Here is a 19,117-nt window from a genome sequence, read left to right as displayed (position 1 = left end):
GGCGAAGCCGCGGGCAAAAGCTAGTGTCACCATAAAGTAGCTATTAGGAGAACAAATATCCTCCAATTTGGCGATTTGTAATTACAGTGTAGGTATATTTTACTATAATCTGACTATTTTTTCACATGACAATACAACGTGACGGCAGTTGTTTTACAGGAACGGGTAAAACAAGACAGTAATAAATTAAATTTGCATTACAAATATTTTTGCAAAGGAAATTAAATTTATGTACTCGTATAAAAATTTTACTTAGCATTTCAAATCGCAGTAAAATCATTGCGAAAAAAGCTAAGATGTTTTTAGAAAAAATAATAAATTCTTTTTATGTACCAGCGGCAGCACCATACTTTTAATTTATATTTACATACACAAAAATAGTCACGTCTATATCCCATGCGGGGTAGACAGAGCCAACATTCTTGAAAACTGAAAGGCCACGTTCAGCTGAATGGCTTAATAATGGCATTAAAATTCAAATAGTGTAAGGTTGCTAACCATCATATGAAAGAATAATCCCAAGTTTATACACCATTCCCTCAGTCGCCTTTTATGACATCCATGGGAAAATATGGAGGGGTACTATTCTAAAGTGGCAAGAACCGAATACGGCACTAAAATATATTTGTTTATCAATATCAATACATATAATAAGACTGTAAAGTCGAGTGTCTGTACATTAAATATTGTTTCCAAAAATTATCTTTTTGATTCTACCTTGATTATTAGAAGCAAAAAGGAATCACAGGGCGCTAAATCAGAATTCACTTTAATAGAACAACGTTTTAACTACGGATTTTGAAGAAATCCCTTCTGTTCTAGAGGGTTTAGTGACGAAACGTTGTCCTAATGGAGTATGTTTCCCGAAATCCAAGTATTAATAACTCTTCTCTATTGCCAACTTGGATAATTATCGACAGTGCAATGATTTTCCAACATTGTGGTCGTCCCTTTTTCGTTGTGAGAAAAATAACTAGCCACAGTTTTTTTACCAATTTAGCGTGTTATTGTATTTACGTTTTGACAACTCTTGTGATTTACAAAACAAGCTTGACGTTTTGTTTTAAAATCATAGATGGCATTCATTAAATCGTTGGCTTTTTCATTGGCATGGATTAAATCGGCAACAATCCAAGCATACCCGTAATCAATGTTAGAGAAAGTGCGGGATCTACAGAAAATAAAGCTTCTTTATTGCAAGCTACTGATGCAAAATAATTGTAACCCTCCTCGAATTAAAGCTTAGAATCTCCTTGTCATTTGAGTACGTAATTCGTAATCTTCTTGCGCCATAGTTCCTGGAGGCCATTTAGCTCTCTAGCTAGTCTAGTCATTTGCAGGCAACCACTTCTATGGTTTTTTTTAACTAATTTGAACTCACTGAACTATCTCAACTTTTACTAGAGATAGAGCAGACTCCCCTTATGCTGTTTATAATTATGAAAGTCAAAGTTTTTTTATTTAACCAAATGTTAAATCATAAAATATCATAGGACTAAAATATACTCATAAGCCACAAAATGTCATTTGGGTTATCAAATTTGTTCGCTTATCGAGAATGGAATTCTTTTCATCGCTGGCCGGAGGAGTCAACTTACCCCATAATCAATAGTATCTCTTTACCACTCGCGTTTCACTCTATCCTGATTGTGTTAAGAGACTATGCATAACTGAATATGTTGTGCCTGCCGGACCAAGATAGAAGAGGATGTAATAGGTTGTTAACCTTACGTAAACAATAACTTATCAAGGCATCGCTGGCATTGTAATTTTAAAAGCTAAAAACAATGAGTAGTCGTTAGTAAAATTACACTAATCAAAATTATTTTGTGACGTTGGTAATTGAGATAACCTTTGTTTTAAAAAAATAATGTGGTAAAGGAAGGTTCGTTAAAAGACCTATTCTCGACTTTACCGGTATGATTGAATGAGGAAAGACGCCACGGGCTGTTACAACGAAAACGTCGGAGTTTTTCATTGAGCAACGGTTGGTGCTTGGAAAAAAGTCAAACAAAATGGAATAATTTGGATAACGACGTGCACCTATCTACATGGCATGCTTGGGTTCGAATCCCGGCCAGGGCATGATGAGAAAAGAACTTTTTCTGATTGGTCTTGGATGTTTATCTATATACGTTGAGTTAATATCTCGTAACACAAGTCTCGAACTTACTTCGAGGCTAACTCGATCTGTGTAATTTGTCCCATATAAAAAAAAAATAAAAAAATCTGTAATATTTTTATTGCATGCATAATGCATGCATGTACGAGTATAATACCCAAATCATTGCATACGAGAGATGATTTGGGTATTATACAAAGAACAATTTATTAGAAAAAAATCGATCATATTAATATACCTACAGGATAATTAAATTAGATAACCTATGCATGTGCGTTTTTAATTATTATTATATATGTATATAACGTTATGATTACGTAAACACGCAATTTCGCAAAAAAAGGATGAAAGATTACATGGTCAATCCAGAAGACGAGATGGGTTTTAAATTATATTTCTTAATAAAAATTGAATTTCACGAGTCCCCTTTTTCGCTTCCAGCAAGCAATGAATTAATGTCAATTATCTGTATTAATATGTTTACTAGAAAACAAAATAAACCTTAATCTCTTTAATAATTATTTACTGCCTAAGTGCTTAAAGCATAGTCTCATGACAATACACTATATCATGACTCATGATTAACAAGAAGATAACGAAAATCAAAAAGTTAACACTAAACGTTAACATTTTTACTGAGACGGAATTGAATTTATCGTGTTATCCTACGTCTATCAAAATACAATACCCGCAACTTTCTTGAAGTGTCGTGACGGCACTTTACGTAATTAGCTTTCCATGGTAGGTGTAAGTGGGAGCAGCTTTTAGCCTTTTAGTGATATCAATTTAATTGCCTTATTGTAGGCATGTGGATACCGGCGAGACCGCAAATATTTTAAAAGACGTGTGCATTGATCTTTCTTTGGTAATGTATAAAAAAATAAAAATCTACCAACTGCAAAAATAAATAATACAGGAAGTGGCAACTCATGGAATCCATACTACGAGTAATATTATAAAACTGGAAGCGTGTGCGTGTTTGTTTGTCCATCTTTTAGGTTAAAATCACAATAAACCTCCATGAAATTTGAATGCATATAGTGTGGAGTACGAAGACAGACATATTACTCATAAGAATAAACTTAAAAATAGATCAAATATTCATCTTTTCTATTTCCAATTATTTTTTAATAAGACGGCTATCATTTCGTGCATACAAATTAATCCTATATTAACTGGAGGTTGTTCACACAATGAGAACGATAATATCAATTGTTTGTGGGCAACAAAACCAAATTCAGAAATTCAATCTGCACTTATCGTGTCTACGTGTATGCAGTACAGTATTAATATGGCTTCGGTTTTGATTGGCGATCTGTTTGGAAATTGCTTTCAAAGCACCGTACAACCGGGAGAGGCCTTATAGCATTTGAAGTATCCAATTGTGATTTGCAACCAAATATGCTTTGATGTGGACGAACTACACGAGCACTTTGTTGAAATTAATCCCTTGAAATTGTTTCCCGAAAATACTTTGATGTCAATCTTGCTAATATACAGGAATAATGAAGCAGAGTTCAAAACATCTGTTGAAGGCATTTAGTTAAATACTTATGAGCGAAAATATGTAAAATCTTACAAATAAAGGCTGTTTGTGTCGGGTGCCCAAATACGAATATCATCATCCGTCGACTTTCAGCAAAAACATCATATGAACAAGAAAACAATTTGAGCCTTTGCAGTTCAGTGGAAATTCTCTAAATGTCTATTTTGAGAATTTCCACTGAACTGAGCATTATTAATTTTCAAAAACAATTTTCTGCAACCAATATTTTTAGTGCCGCGTAGTTCCCAGCATCAAGAGAAAAAAGCATAAGACCACTCCATCTCTCTCCATTGGATGTCGTAAAAGGCGACTATGGGATAGGCTTATAAACTTGAGATTCTTCTTTTAGGCGATCGGCTAGTAACCTGTCACTATTTGAATCTGAATTTTACCATTTAGCCAAACAGCTGAAGGTCTGTCAGTATTTTCAAGACTGTTGTCTCTGTCTACCCCGCAATGCAATTTAAATAGGAACAACCGAACTACTGCGAATAGATGAAAATATTCAAAGTGTAACCAAGATCAAGTGTCATCATATCATAAAATTTTATCACTATTGCATTATTAAATAATAGGTTCGCTGCAACTTTGCAGACAGTTTAAACTTCAGTCTAAGACCTAAATAGATTTAGTAACTCCAGTCTAACAACTTCTATCGGGCCGAGGATGCTGGGATGTAATGCATGCTTAAAAAATACGCTATGCGGAAGAAGAAATTCATTTCGATTTCAACCTTTAAACTTCATTTGAAATGACAAATTTTATTTTGATTTGTTATCACAAATGAAGAACCGCACCAGGTGGAACCAGAACAAAACATGACGATCGGAAGTAGCCACATGGCTCATGTAGCCCGTCAAGGGACAAAGAGACGATTTCGTTAGTGTCACTTGTTTCATGAGACAGCTCAATCGGACTAGTGGGATAAACCGGATAATTTTGAAAGATCAGTAGTAGCAATTTAGTAAATCGTTAGACTTACGATTACACATTAGAAATATTTGTGTCACGGAATTTTAAATTATATTTAACCAGACGATTTCAAAAATGTTAAAGATAAAAAGAGAACCGAGCTAATTTATAGTTACATAATTGATTTTTATTTTTTTGTTAAAAACTCAAATATTGAAAACATTATTCACACGGACAAGAAAAGTAAACATGTGCAAAGTTTCTTCTAATCAATCTATAACATACTCAGAAACTTTTAAGACTGATTTAGACAAAATTTGACACAGATATAAAATAGTCTTTTAGGATAATAGGTTGTTTTATTTCTGGAAATCACAACGGGCGAACGGATAGTTAATCAAACACAAATAATTGCCTTTCGATGAATAATATTTATGTATTTTTACTGACTTAAAAAGTGATGATTAAGTGGCACTCGAAAATTAACGAACGTCGGTGGTCAAACGGTTAAGGTACCTGGCTAAAATGCGCAAGTAATGCGTGTGCGTACCAGGTTCAAATCCTACCTGGCCCATGTATTAATGAGTTTGCAAAATTTTGTACATTAGTTTGAGTGCTAACCGATACTTTTACGATGAGGGAAATCATCGTGAAGAAAATGCAAATTCAAGCAACTGTATGGGAAACTATTATCCAATAAAAGTTAGGTTTCTCTGCAAAGGTAATAGGGTTTAGATGACTTACTTTACGTAATAATCTCACTCCCAAAATCTAGGATCATGGTCGTAAAGCCGCACCTCTGGCTCCTCTCCGAAAAGGTGAGGATGTTGCCAGGACTAACGCCAGAAGGAAGAAAAAGAATATTTATTTAAAAGGGAATGAATGAATTCAAAAATGTGGACTGTGAATCTTTGGATACGAAATATCTGCAAATTTTACACAGAAATTGAAAATACCCTAGTCATTAATTCAGGAATCATCGAAACCATAGTTCATTAAAATTTCCGAGTGAGGAATCTCTCCTCGTTAACGTTGAATCCCTCATTTACTCTCCGAAAACGAGAAACGTGCAACAGATGCATTTACGAATTAATGCCTGGAGAAAATGTAATTATGAATTATATGAAGAGAAAATTCACATTACGTAAACGATAATAATTAGTAAATAAAAGTATTAGTACTTTGCCCCATTGCTATGCGAAAGACTAACTGATTTAACTTTTTCAAAACCAAGCTTTAGTTTCACAATTACACTTGATGTTCATCACAATGAAAATATATGGCTTTAATTTTTATTTCATTTTCACCAGCGACTACGAGAATTATCACTTTCTAACAACTTTTTATTTAGAAAAAAGAATTTAGCTGGTTTAAATTCAACATCTAGAACGACGAGCACGTGAGAATTTAGTGCTAGTGTAACTTCCTTTATTTAATTGATAACGTTAAAGTAACAGCACTAAATCAAATTTATTGACTCTCTTTTCTACTTTCTACTGATACATGACAAAAAAATTTTCGAATTTAAATTTTTCACCTTTTCCATAGCGTATTAATGGAAAAGGTAAATCGTTTCATCATATCCTCGCAGCATAGCTACAAAGTATCTGTACCTCTGGTGGAGAAGCACTCTAACACCAATATTGCATTTGTAAGGCTTTGAGCTTTGATCGAACAGAAATTGCGCACGCAACGCAACTCAGAAGTGTTGGAACTCTGAGTATTTGTAAAATTTTCATTTACGTAAGAATGAATAAGTAATATTATTAGAATTAGTGTGTTAATTAACCATAATCTTCTCACATCAATTGTTGCCACAAACCACAATATCCCGTTCGGACATGCGTTGCGATTGTAATTGCACTGCTTCGACACACTACATGGCCTAAAAACAATTAATTATTTACATGTACCGACTGACCTAGTGTGACTGATTCATTGCGATGTATTTGCCACCGATTTCCTTGTTGATGACACATTGCAGTGACGAATACGTCTGCGAGTAGCTGCGACACCTACATTAAACTGCTTTTATGATATCGGTCCAAAACATTACCTAAGTCTATATTTACACGGCAACCAATATAATTATTTTAAACATATTATAGGAAATATGCTGAAAATAAAATATTTGCGCTGTCAAAGAAAAGATGATGCACGCTCAAAACCTGTCATTTTTTTTTTCTTATTTTAAATTACAGTATTTTTGTTCTTTAGAAAGGAGTTCGGAAACCTCTTAAGAAGTTTCTAACACTCTTTCAAACTGAAACTTAAACTAAAGCTAAGAATTTTGGAATACAGGTAACTGCACCAATTTTCTTCCTGGCCTTCTTAATACTCCGCCTTCAGGGCCACGTGCCTCGAGGAAGGTTTTCATCCATAATCATCTGCGTCGGTAAAGCATAGCCTTAGAACGATAACGCATTGTCGCTGAATTAGAACTTCAAGCCCAACTCGCCGAAAATACAAATAGTTGTAGAAGTTCCTGTCATAGTGAATCAGTGTGTAGTCATCTTCGTGAGACTGTACAGACTTGGCTCGACCAATGTCATAACCCCAACCCATAGTTTCGGTGAGCTTGCCTCGGCCCACTGCTGCGCACGGCGTGTTTCAGGATATGACTCCGACTGCTGTCGATATCCCGGGCACCTTCCTCGTGCGCCAAAAACTCCAAACAGTATTCAACACGATCATTGTAATAAAACTAAAACGGAAAGTAGAGCAAACAATGACTTTCAGACACTTGCCCCGGCTATCTCGGAGGCCAAAGGTCAGTAATATTCCCTTGCCAATTTTTGAAGGTAAACCTTCCGACTGGCTTATATTTAGGAAAGTTTTTGATAGCACCATGCCAGCCTATACCGACGCAGAAAATTTTGCAAGATTAAGTACGGCTTTGCGTGGAACGGCCCGAGAAGCTGTTTCCATCTGACTCGTTGCTGCATCGGATCCCGAGGAGTTTATATCTCAACTACATAAAACCTTTGGACCAACCGAACTAATTAATTTAGGTGAGGTCAACAAAATTAAATCATTCCGCCAAATTATTACTTCAGAGAGCAGGGAAATGACTGTCTTTGCATGTAGGGTCTGCACTTAATCAAGTCGAGTATTTATATTCGCCAGAATTATCCAATGCCATCATAAGTAAGTTACCTTCCGCTGAGATCACTGAGTTCACTTTGCCTTTGAAATAACCGCTACAGGTATAAGTTCAAATTCAAATTCAAAATTTTTATTCATTTTATAGGATACCTCATATCGCTTAATAATTGTCAAAAATAAGCAAATTGAAGTTACTTTCTTAATTTTTGGACTACGAAACAGGGGTTCGAAGCAATATCGGTTACATTGAGAATTTTGATTTGTTAGGTTCTACCAGAAAATTTCAGAAAAATAAGGGCAAGGTGGCATCTACTGACTGTACTGCAATTTCTTCTTCTGAACCCGAAGAATCATCTACTGCTAGAAAACACATTCAGTTAAACTGTCGCTATTGCAATTTAACTGATCACGCTATAGAGACATATAGAAAGTTTTTAGCTTTATCTGTAGATAAAAGATGGCGTTGGGCGAAAGAACAAAAGGTTTGTCACCGTTGTCTTAAAAAAGGTAATCACAAATTGTTACATCGATCTTCGCATGAAGTTAATTTGGCGATTGATTCTGAAGATCAGTCAACAAGTCAATCTGATTCACATTTAAGTTCTGAACATCAACAAGTCGTCACCCATACTGTTATGAAACCGAACTTAAATATTGATCCTTTAAAACCCTTACTTAAAATAATTTCAGTTACAATTAAAGGCCCTACACGTTCTTATGACACTTACGCGTTATTGGATGATGGTTCAACTGGAACTGTTGTTGATTTTAAAATATTCAAGCTTATAGGTGCTCGTGGGCTAAATGCCCATTTAAGAATGGACTGTCTAGGAGGATTATCAAGAGAAACGGCTATAGAATTAGTAAATTTTGATTTTCGTGGTCGAAACTGAGCTCATTAGATAATCTTAGGTTAGGTGCTCGACATACGATTTGTAAAGAATTTGTGAATTCATATTCACATCTTTTAGATATTAGTGACGATGTGGTTTATGAAAACGCAGAACCTACTATTCTTATCGGAGTCGATAACTGGCATTTAACTATTTCTAGGGAAACTCGCAGTGGTACTAGATCTAGACCCGTAGCATGCCGAACAGCTTTAGGATGGGTTCTTTATGGCGTGACTCAAATTTGCACCTTAGACGATTGCGACGAAATAAAGTCTATGGTCAAAGATTACTTTACATTGGATTCAATAGGCGTTACGAAGAAAGAGCTTAGGTTGTCGAGTGAAAGAGCAATAAGGATCTTAGATAACACTGCTCATGGTCTCCCGAATGGGCAATATGACGTAGGGCTTCTGTGGCGAGATGACAACCTTTGCTTTCCGGATGGCAATTATAATCTAGCTTTAAGTGGGTATGTGAGTTAAGAACGAAAATTTGCCAACGATCCACAGTATGCAAATCAACATAAAGTTAATGTTCAAACCACTATTAACAAAGGTTATGTAAAATCTTGTGAGTTCCCACCAAACCCAAAAGCTACTTGGTATTTACCACATTTCAGAGTTACGAACCCCAATAAACCAGGAAAACTACGTGTAGTATCGGTGTTAGTTTAAATAATATGTTATTGTCTGGCCCTGACTTACTACAATCTCTTTAAGGTTCAGCGAAGGTAACGTTCCAATGTCAGGAGATATTCGAGAGATGTTTCCGCAGATAAAAATCCGTGTTGAGGATGAGAGACGCGAGAGACGCGCAACGGTTTTTATGGCGTATAACTCCTGATTCGCCTATATCTGCTTTTAGAATGTCTTTTATGATTTTTGGCGCAGTTTTAAGTCCTTTTACTGCCTTATATATTAAAAATAAGAATGCCTTAGAATATCAGTCATGGTTTCCAAATGCCGTCGATGAAATCTTAAATAACCAGTACATGGATGATTTCCCTGGAAGTTTCGATAATGTAGAAGAAGCGGCAGCAAAAGCACGTTATGTATTTTTTATTCATAAACAGGCTGGTTTTGAAAAAACTCAAAAAAATATAGGAAAACTGTACTTTTTCTTTTCTTTTTTTTCTTATTTTAAATTACAATATGTTTGTTCTTAAGAAAGGAGTTCGGAAACCTCTTAAGGAGTTCGTAACACGTGTATTTTAACATATATTTAAAAAAACAGATATTTTAAAATTTCAAAGAATAATTAAATATAATATGTATTTACAAATTTACCCGTGTGTACCTTTGACTATGATCCAAACTTGGATTAAAGATTTTGGTTTTCACACGATGCGACTCCCGTCTGACTTCTGAAACCAAAGCATAAAATGAACTTCAAGTTTGATGACCCACCCTGCCGCCACAGACCACCGCGAAGATTTTTTTCATTCTCAAAAATAAAAATCAACGTTTGAACAGGCCGTAAACGAGATGGCTGCGGCGGACTGGAAATAATATTTCGAAAATTGGTTCAGACACACGAATCTTTGTACAGATGCTAGTGGAGAGTTCTTTGAAAAGATTTAATGAAAATACTAAGGTACTTTGTTGTTTTATTATTTTTTACTTTTTAGAGGGAACTTAAATTTGTATCAGGGGATTTTTTAAAATTTATAATTTAATTTTTATCCCACATTATTTATAGCAAACCTACACATTATTCTTTATTGTTTTCGAAAAATTTCAAGTCAAATTTTGGACACTCTTGATTAAGGCATCAATCCATCAATATTCTCTTTCAGTGAACTCGCACCTACACTTAGAAGACATCTCTCTTTTGCAGCAGGGGTTAATCTAAGAACACCCTCGATTATATCATCAATATTATCTATTAGTGCTACGCTTTCACTGGAGTATATTTGCCGTCATTCGGACTTCCTTCACCACTATCAACTCTCACACCAGATATATAAAACGCCAATTCACATATGGGTGGCGCCTGGGAGCGTCTTATTCGCAGCGTTAAGACGTCGTTAAAAGTTGTGCTCAAAGAGAGAGCACCACGAGTTGAAGTTCTTTCATCTTTTCTCGCTGAAATAGAAAACATTGATCCAGCCTCTACCAGTGCCTCTGTCGGTTACATTTTGTGGTTTGCCCATAGAATTCAGATATACTAAAATAAAAGAAGAAATAATAAATATCTAAAGACAATATTAAACAAGTCCCCTGTTCGATTATTTTATCACTTTATCAGGAAAAAACACGGATTTTATTTTAATATAATTTGAAGAAAATAATCATCTTGGCATAAGAGTAGCATTGCTTGAAAATGCGATCTTTTTAGAATTTTACTTTTAAAATGATTGTTTTTAATTATTAAGTGTATCGTTAATTAAGCTTTCATGGAATGACGTGAAGCATGTAGTGGATTAAATTATTGAGTTTAAAAAAGATAGCGCCACGCTACGCCCCGCTAGGCGCCAGTGTCGTGTCCCTTTGGTGTGTCAGGACTCGTACGGCGCGGCGTGCCGCTGACTTCGCACGATCTGAGCCGTGCCGACTCCGAGAGACTTTGCTCGACCAACGACTGTCAGTATTGCCAGCCATACGACTCAAAGACTGTCACAAAACTAATTATACTGGTCGCCGCGACCTTAGACCTCCACTCGTGAACAATTTAATTTTATACAACATAGACCATTAAATTTAAAAAATCTATTGACAGATGCTACACACATATTAAAATTCATCAAAATCAGACCAACACGGTTCGAAATAGAGTCATGAGTAATTCGTTACAAAAATACTTATCTATCCGGAAATAACGATGTGTGATTAAATAATGTTCATGAATCATAAATACATTTTTAAATCTTCTTTAAAAATCTTTAAATCTCTATATACTTCAGTACATACAACGTACGTACAAGCAGATAGATCTCTAAACTTAAACTCTTTTACTATAAATTTTACTCCTGATGGTTTTTCTTTTTCTAATTCTATAGGTTTTCAGAAAGGGGTTAGGCTTCGGATAACCTTTTTATTAGCCGTAGATTGGGTTAGATTATAGGTATTAGGTTTTTGGATAGGCAACTCGTATAAATATTTTACTCCCGATGATATACATAAAGATTTACTTCGCGCATTTGTAGTTCCAAAAATTATCGCATTTTATAAATTATTTTTATACATATCAAAATACAGAATGAAAAACAAGCTTTGATAATACGAGACAAATAAGGACATTAAAGATGACTGTGATAAAAAAGGAATACAACTTCAATAGACTTGTTCTCGTTTCAACGAGAATTAATAGTAAGAATTTACAACAAAGCGCGCACTCTTTGACGCCGGAAGCTAATTTACCAAGGTGTCTATGAGAAATACCAGTAATGTGTTAAAAGTTCTTACAGACATCTTTCTTAAGTATATTAAAATAATAATTTAAATTTATTCTTGTTTAGAGTTCACAAAACTTATTTTCAAACAAAAGATATTTTTGCTTAATTACATGTACCTATTTTATAATAATCTAGTTTTCACTGTAATAGACAGCTTAGAACCAGACGCAGCACAGCTAGGTCTGGGCGGGCGGCGGAATGGAGTCGGCCGCGCCGGGGCGCCGCGTCAGAGCCGCTCGCGTGTCAGTCGGGCCACGACGCGAGCCGCGCCACCCGCTTGTGCGCGATCACCACAAATATACTCAAACATATAACTATTAAACACTAACTTATTTAACTTCAGCTTTTCAATCACCGCTTTCGGATGCGGCACGTAATTAATTGGGGCATTGAAATAAATATCTAGTGAATTACAAGTTACAGTTTAGTTAACTGCTTGATACTTTATAGAACTTGTAATAATCAGCTGTTTAATTATGAATGCAAAAATACATGTTTAATTAATAGGTATATAAATTCATTCGTGACACTAAAAATATAAATGTGAAGGTTTACTTTAATAACAAACGATACCACGTTCCACTTATTTTGATTAAATTCATTTAGATTTACACCAATTGAGTGTTTCAGTTTAGGTAATTTTGCATAAATTTTGTGCGGCTTTTATACAAATTAAGGTTATTTAAATATGAAAGTAAGGGTCACGCGTTTTTGCTCATCGTTAAGCGCTGTGATGAGGTCGACTTTCGATTAGTCTTGATATACATAGTAATAATCAAATTCAAATAATAGCCTGAAGCCTCTATGAGTGACTGTGAAAAATGTGAAACAGCACTTACGTCGTAATCATTAAGTATGAACATGAGATATTAAGGAAAACAAGAAATAAAATATGTTTTTAGTTAAACAAACGTATAAACATGCACTATAGGTTGGTATCACATTAAATGTAGGGTACAATTTACAAGTCCAACATAATAATATATCGTACACAAAAACAATTTCATATTCAGCAAACAATATGAAAGATAGTGTAATAAATACAAATTCAGTCGAATAAATATTAGTGGAACAATTCATATTACATTTTCTTATCTTAAATATACTAACAATTAACCAACACTATGGCAGCAGTCAGTAGATACAGTTCGTATAATTGCTTAAACGGTTGGGACAGCTACGACAAGATACCGAGGTAAATAGCCGTCAGTTATTGTCATCATCCATTCGATCGTTCAGATCCGTCAACTGTGAACGCATCGACATTGATCATGACACCGGATTAGTCTTATCAATTAGAAGAAGCTTAATCAACAAACAAGAAAAAAAGTTTTTTGAATCTCTAGGCCGCGCGGTTTGGGCTGCGTGTTGATATATAATTCCTTCTCAGTCCTTGTTCTTCTTTATTTAAGTAACAATTATTGAGGCGCATATATACAATTACAGCCAAGCAAGAAATAAATAGAATACATTTATTAACTACATATGCTATACGAAGGAGGTCGGTGGTTAAAGGTTAAGGTGCCTGGCTAATGCTAACTAATTCTCTTACGATGAAGGAAAACATCGTGAGGAAACCTGCACATTCAGGCAACTGGATGTGTAACCATAATCGATCCAATACGGGCTAGGTTTGGGAAGGTCAGATGGGAGTCGCTCCGTGTAAAACCATGATTGACGCACCCAATCCAGGATCCACGGTCAACTAATCTCGGGCTCCTCTCCAAAGTAATGGAAATACAACGGGGACTAAAGTCAGGAGGAAGAAGCTGTATGAGGAAACGAGCAAGGCGGACCCGGGCCCTGCTGCGGAGGGTGCAAACGGGAACACGCAAAGATGATAGAGAGCTGTACGAGGAAAGGTTGTTCGTTATACCATACCTCACAATGTTTTTATTTCGTCGATAAGCTGTCGTTCCGGGAATGAATATAAATTTAACTTAATTTAATTCTGAAAAGCTCTGGAATAATCGAATAACTCTTTATTGCACGCTAAATTTAACATCGGTAAAGTCGAAAGTACAATGGGCGATTTAATCATACAAAGCGAGTCGATTAATTGTGAGGTTGTTTTTCTTGTTGACTTTTGTCGAATTTCGGAGCATTTTAAATAAATGCTCCGAATTTCGACAAAACATAATATCATATACACACATATTCTTCCGCTCTATAAAATGAATATAAATTTATTATTTGCATTCAAAACTTTTTTTATTTATACTTTTTTCCAAATCCTTGACTGCTCATCAAAATAAGAAATATAAAACGAATTTTTACTTTTACATCATTTATTCTAAAAACATGCAAAACAAAATTTGTCAAATATACCAGTAGACTTGTGCAACGTTTGGATTAATTAGAACGTATCACAATTAACAGGGTCGTTTCGCGTGCAATTGTGAACACTTACCATTTTATCGGCATGTTCATTTCTTTTTTTTTTATATAAATAGAAAAATAATTTATATAAACAACACAATATTTGTAAAAGCTTTTAAGTACTTAGGTATTAATTAAATATAGTATCGTTGAGTATGTATGTCGTAACAAAAGTTTCGAAATTATTTCTAGGCTAACTCGATCTGTGTAATCCTGTATATTATATATTTAGAGACGACATTATTGAACTAAATTACAAGTATAGGAACTCGTTCGAACACTAAATTGTGTAAGTTTAAAATTACATTACGTTACATTCGTTATTTCATTAGTTTATTTTTAAAATTCCTTTCCAATTATGATATGTTTAAAAAAATATTATTGGTCATACAAGTCAGTTTTGCGAACTTTCTCGTTTATATTCTTACCGAGTAAGAGCGAGCAACGTGAACCTATGACCACAGACGAGGAGTCAGATAGTAATTTGAAGTAACTCTTGTCTGGCCCTCGTGTAAATAGAAATTCTTTATAGGACACAGCAGATTATTGAAGCCAAATGGGTCAACTCCCTAAGCTTTCTTTTACTCAAGATGGTTATGTTAGTTATATATCTCATAAAACTTAAGCACTTGGGGCTAATAAAAACTAAAGGGCTATATACATTCACATTATTTGCTTTTATATGATTTTTTACGAGTCAGACACCACAATAATGCCTATCATACTAGGCTTAAAGCTTAGCTTGTAGTTAAGTTCGAAAACAGTGCTCCAATGATGTTGTCATCGATTTTATCTCTTACAAATATTATAAATGCGAAAGTCTGTCTATCTATTTGTCTGTTACGCTTTCACAGCTAAACTGCTGGACTGGAAAATAGAATTTTCCAATTAGTCCAGTCAAATTAATGAAATTTGGTATGCATAAAAGTAAAAACATATTATTATTTTCAAAAATCACGTCTCATCCGCTTTCAGTTGTTTTTCATAAACATTAAATTTCACTGTTTCTATGTGTCCACACCTTAAATGCCATATTGCTGGAGTTTACTTGAATGGCAAAAGAAATTTGTCTCGTACGAATAGAATTAAATTTATATATTTGTTAAATGTAATAACATGAATTTGTCTCCATGGACAGTGGTCTGTCCTCCATGACATTATTAAATAAAGATTCAAATTCAACTCAACAAAAGTTATAATACTGTGGCGACATGTCTACGCCACAAGTCACAAAAATAAAAAATAAAATCACGCGACGCTATCAGTTAAAAACAGCGAAAAACCTGAAACGCGCAAGCAAATATTTCACGGATTGGTGCAATATGAACAACCTCCGACACAACATCGTTGGAGCCGCGGTTCCCCAGGCATAACACCTAGCCTGGCGGAAGATCTTCCCTTTGGTGGCGGTTGAACCGAATCATTGTATTTATTTTTCTATTCAGTAACCTTAATTAAGCTTTATTGCTTGTGTTGTAGATTTGCGATTTGTTGCATTTGCGTGTATTAGACACGCAAATGCAACAAATCCGGAATCGCGTAGGAAAATGTAGTGAGAGAAAGCGCAAGTATAAGTATTTTCTTCGGTGTGAATTGAATACGGAACCTCTGATACGGCTTGCTCGTCACAGAAGCTTATCTAATACTAAAACATAAATACCTCGTTTAAAATATAGAGTCAATTTTAATTGTGGTCTTAATTAACACTGCACTCCCTATAACAGAATCAAATACAGCTCTCATACATGTGAGTAAAATGAACACTATATTAAATAATTGACGTAACTAGGAGAGTTAACTAGAACGAGGTAATATATTTTCGCCGCAATTCGTTGTAATAACAAAACGGATGTTTAGGAGAACTAGCGACGGTTTGAAAGCCTAATTCTTATATTAAGGCATTTGCATATATATTGTCGTATCTAAAAAAATACATGTCTACATCGGAAAGATAATTTGTAGGAAAATTCATCATCATCATTTTCATCAGAATGTTTTTTCCGTTTTAGCTTGGCTAAAAATGCCTCTTGACTTTAGTCAAGTCAACAGAACCCAATTTTTTTAAGAGCGGTTTTTTTTTAGTGCATGAAATTTCTCAACCGATTCCCATAAAAGGCACGGAATTGATAAGCAAATTAAATCTATAGCTTCCTAGGATTCTTAAAATACATAAATTGCCTATGTTACTCCTGAAAGTTTAACTAAAGACGAATAACATTATAATATTTTTTTTATTTATTCGATACAGATTATTACGTCTAGACCTCTTTTATATCACTTTAAAGAATAGACAAAGCCAACAGTCTTGGAAAGACTGTAAGGCCACTTTCAGCTAAAAGACTTGATATTATGTTTATTATGAAGAAAAAACAATATATGTATATTCCAAATTAGATTATAAAATTGTATTCTCTACAAACAAAAATGCAAACATTTTCTCAACACAATATTATGATGGAAGTATGGATACTGTTTTAGTAGCTAATTTTCCGGTAACCAATAAAAAATGATTTTGGCGCGTATCTTTAAATTTTCGACGACACATACATAAGGTTTTTGACATTAGATACCATATGAATTTGGTAATTTTAAATGCAAAAACTTATAAACCTTAAAAAATATTAAGGTACCTCAATAACAGATGTAGATGCATTTTACAGAAATACCATAAGATGGCGACAGTTTTACCCGAAAATAAGCTTGTTTCATGATAGGAAACAATGCAATGAGCACTGACCCATAAAGCGATCAGCCAGCTACACGACGAGCAAGTAGGTTAACCACCATTTCGATTAAAATTCAGAATGTTGCTTTCATTTGAACGTCAGATCAATTTGATTAGTGTTAAACAATATTTTTGTATTCTTTTAATAATTCATTTCACTACCATTTCAGGCCTTCAGTTCATAAGGTCGTTCGCATACATATCAATGAGGCAGTATTCTTGGAATGAAATTTCCTACTGCAACACTAATCCACATAATTCTCCTTAATCATCGTAGTAAAATCGCTAAGATACGCCTCGGGTATGATAACGAACATGTGTGTTGTATGGTGCGTGCTCAACTTTCTGATCCTGCTTATGTGTCTCCTAGACTACGTAGTTCGTCCATTCCCGCGCTGCATTGCGCAACTTGCTGTCACTTACCTACAATTAGAAATGTTTGTAGACAAAAAAAAAGTCTAACCCGTTGATGGACGGTAAATCACTTTTGTAGTTGTCCCTTTACTAGTTCATAAGGTGCTGCGCTCATTATCATTTTATTCTGTGCAATTAATTTCATTGATCCTATAAATGTCAAAAGACACAGTCGGTCAGTAATTTTCCAGTCACGAACTCCGGCTTGCTATTATTAAATAATAAAATAATGATCTGAGCTTCGGTGGTCGAATCGTGACGTTACGGCGACCTTATGTGCCATGGGCCTCCATAGTGCAGTGACATGCGTATAAAGGCACAGATTCATATCCCACCTCGGCCATGTACCAATGACTGATTTCTTAATTATGTATATTAGTTTTAATACAACCAATGCCTTTACTATGAGGGAATACATCGTGAGGAAACCAGCCAATACAGGTTTAGGTTCCCCTGCAAAGGTTGCGGTCAGATGGGAGTCGCTTTGTGTAAAACTGTGACTCACCCAATCCAGTTACCATGGTCAAGGCCGTACTCCGGGCTCCTCTCCAGAGTGTTGAGGATGTAACTAAGACTCTACCCAGGAAAAAGAATAAAGTAATGCATTATTTCCATATTATTAATCTTTACAGGATATCATTCAAAAAGTGAATATATCTCTTCTTATGATCCAACGAACTAGTTGCTCAAGCCCATTTTTCTTTCAAAATACAAACATACTAAAATTTTGGTTTTTGAAATAGAGAAGAAAATGACAGGATGTAATATTTTGATAAAAATACATGATCCATTCACTATTTGGATATCAATTCTATCATTAAGCCAAATAGCTGAACGTGGCCGATAAGTTTTTTCAAGACTGTTTGCTCTGTCTTCCCCACATATCGTCACGTCTATATCTCTAGACGTGACGATATGTATGTATGTATGTAGGATCAAACTTTACATCAGATGGCAAGTGTGATAGTTATATTGAAAGGAGAGTGAACGCGGGGAACATGGTGAATGGAGCTTTGCATGCCTTTATGAGCAGTCAGAATCTATCCAAAAATGCTCGTATACAAGCATACTCTTAAATCATAACTTATTTAATTTTAAGGTGCTGGATCACAAAGTATATATCATTAATAACTCTCACTCGAATCTGATAATGTTAGTATCGCCTTAAGAAGAAATTATCAGAACATATAATAAGACATTAAAAAAAAATTGTGTGTTTAAATTATGTTGGCTCTGTCTACTCCGTAAGGGATATAGACGTGACTATAGTATGTATGTACATTACATACTTTTTTCAAATTTATAGGGGGATATTAATGAAGAGTAACAGACCAATAAACTTTTTTTGGAATTTTTGAGTCTGCCCGTTTGTCTGGTGCGTTTGCTTAGTTAGCTTTGATACTACTTAAACGATTAGCTAGATTACACGTTATTAGGATTGTTGTTTTAGCAAAGTCGTTTCTAAATTTCTAAAGCTATACATGTGCGGAGCCGCAAGTAACAGCTCATAAAAATAAAAATATATGAAATACCGGTTTATTTTTAAAAACTACTATTTACTCATCAAATAATTATTATGTAATATCAAACTACCTTTTTTTTATATTAAGTATTCCAAAACAATTTA

The 19,117-nt window shown here is 34.7% G+C and overlaps 2 protein-coding genes across 2 annotated transcripts in view; one reads left to right on the top strand and one right to left on the bottom strand.

The window, feature by feature from the left end:
• LOC106133757 (potassium channel subfamily T member 2) overlaps window positions 1-19,117 on the top strand; it is a 70,643-nt gene that overhangs the window by 18,362 nt on the left and 33,164 nt on the right. The window lies entirely within an intron of this gene.
• The window catches only part of LOC106133758 (uncharacterized), a 49,884-nt gene that overhangs the window by 28,951 nt on the left and 1,816 nt on the right, over window positions 1-19,117 (bottom strand). The gene's annotated exons all lie outside the window — the stretch shown is intronic.

This window comes from Amyelois transitella, chromosome Z (genome assembly GCF_032362555.1).
Source record: "Amyelois transitella isolate CPQ chromosome Z, ilAmyTran1.1, whole genome shotgun sequence".
Classification (NCBI taxonomy): domain Eukaryota; kingdom Metazoa; phylum Arthropoda; class Insecta; order Lepidoptera; family Pyralidae; genus Amyelois; species Amyelois transitella.
This window is presented reverse-complemented; position numbering and strand designations above follow the sequence as displayed.